The sequence below is a fragment of the Nicotiana tabacum genome, chromosome 10, assembly GCF_000715075.1.
Source record: "Nicotiana tabacum cultivar K326 chromosome 10, ASM71507v2, whole genome shotgun sequence".
Lineage (NCBI taxonomy): Eukaryota > Viridiplantae > Streptophyta > Magnoliopsida > Solanales > Solanaceae > Nicotiana > Nicotiana tabacum.
The window spans coordinates 138242314-138244324 of NC_134089.1; the positions used below are offsets into that span (position 1 = coordinate 138242314).

Here is a 2011-nt window from a genome sequence, read left to right on the forward strand (position 1 = left end):
AAAATGAGGAAATAGCTTTGCCAATTTAATTTTTGTGGCTAAGAAATTTTATAAATTTGTAAATAGCCATGGAATTTGAATTTTTTGGCTATTGTTAGGTACTAGCCACGATTTTTAAATCTATAGCTAAGATTTTATAGCTATATATGCATAATGTTGTAGTGTAACATGATAATAGTAATAGTTGGGAAATAATTGCTCCAAAAGACGGTACAAAAAGATGAAATTGTCTTGATGCGATTATTTAAAGGAAATTTTACACCGCGTGACAAATTACGCTGAGAAATCATACTTGGAACATGATTTAGTTATATATTTGGGTCTGGAAAAGAAAACCAGAAACATTACAAAAGCAACCTTATTCTTTTTTATTCATACATTAGCCTTAGCCTTAGGGATGCCTTCTTTTTCCCAACAAAAATAAGAAATCTAAATATTTATTTCTTGAGCTTGATAATCCCTTGCTTGATATTCTAGAAGGAGGAACCGTCAAGGCATATCCATTCACCAACGAACATTTTGTCACAATTGAGATTGGGATTGAAAGTAGTAAAAGCCTCAGGGGTCACACTAAAATTCTGCATAATGCTGAAGCATGTATCTCCAATATTTGCACCATAAATCTTACTGCATATCAGAACTGAATTTTTTCCCGTTCCAGCTGCACTCATCAAAAAATTATATTTATTGAAAAATAAAAGATAAATTGCACATCTAGTATTTGGTCGATGAGTGAAAATGTATTATTATATTAAAGTTTAGTAATAATATGATCAAATCAAATAGTTTTTTTATGAAATCCCTTAGTATTAAAGATTAATAATAATGTCTAGGTTTTATTTTGAGCAAGTGATATTAAAAATTAAGATAGTTTGATCTTCAAAGGAAAATGACTTTCGTCCATACATGTGAGGAAAAGTCATTTTACGTATGAACATATTTTCTGGTAATCAAATACTAAAAATGACTTTCATCGTACCAAAAACATTCTTAACTAGTACTTCCTCTGTTTCAGTTTATGTGAACCTATTTTCTTTTTAGTTCGTTCCAAAAAGAATGACCCATTTTTACATTGGTAACAATTTAGCTTAACATAACAATTTTACCATTAATGAGAAGCTTTTATAACCACACAAATACTTTGAGTCCCTTTTTGCTTTGTTTAGGATCATAAATTCCAAAAGTTTTTATTTTTTCTTAAACTCCGTACCCAGTCAAACAGATTCACATAAATTGGAACGGAAGACGTATTTTTTTAGAAAATTACTTCGATTCGTACCAAAAACACCCGCAAGTACTTTTTTAAAGAAAATGACTTCCCTTTGTAACAAAAACACCCTCAAGTGAATTAATCTTTTTAAACAAGCTGGACATTTGTGGGCATATGTATTACTCTATTAACAAGGTAAACTTTCACGTCATACTTACAGGAAAGAGTTCTGCTCTCAGCCATGTTAATGCAGAGAAGGAAAAAGAGAACAAAGCTGAGAAGCATGGCTTGTTTGTAGCTTGCTTTGGCCATCTCTGTTGTATATAAATTGCTCGAAAATTGATTTTAATTTCTTTCCTTTTCCTTTGATTGTTGAATTGATGGATCAATTTGCTAACAATGCCACTGCTTTTATAGTGTGAAATTAGCTTGGATGGTGACCAACTTGAGATGAAAAATTGGACGTTGTAATTTCCTCCTATTCACAACGTTGCCGACTTCATTGTGCAGCTTACAAAATCTACAACTGTGTTCTTGTCCTTCTGTCTTTTTCTCTGCTGCTTTTTTTTCCCTTTCTTTCCTTTCGGCAATACTAGGAGAAATTCAAAAATAGCTAGATTTACAAATGATCACTCAAAAATAGCCATAGTTTCAAAAGTAATTAAAATTTAGTCACTTTTCATGGAAAGATAAATTTGAACGAAAGTACTGTTCAAAATTCGGAAAATACTCCAGCATAATATCCTGGAATTCCAGTATAATATATTGGAACTCCAGTATAACAGCATAAGTATACTAGAA

At 31.2% G+C, this 2011-nt stretch overlaps 1 long non-coding RNA gene across 1 annotated transcript; it reads right to left on the minus strand.

Annotated features, from left to right (window-relative positions):
- Positions 1-217: 217 nt before the first annotated feature.
- LOC107783980 (uncharacterized) lies at positions 218-1759 on the minus strand. Its single transcript, XR_012696011.1, has 2 exons — positions 1429-1759; positions 218-661 (listed from the first exon to the last, which is right to left on the minus strand). It is a non-coding gene; the product is annotated as an uncharacterized LOC107783980 (long non-coding RNA).
- Between the last annotated feature and the right edge of the window lie 252 nt (positions 1760-2011).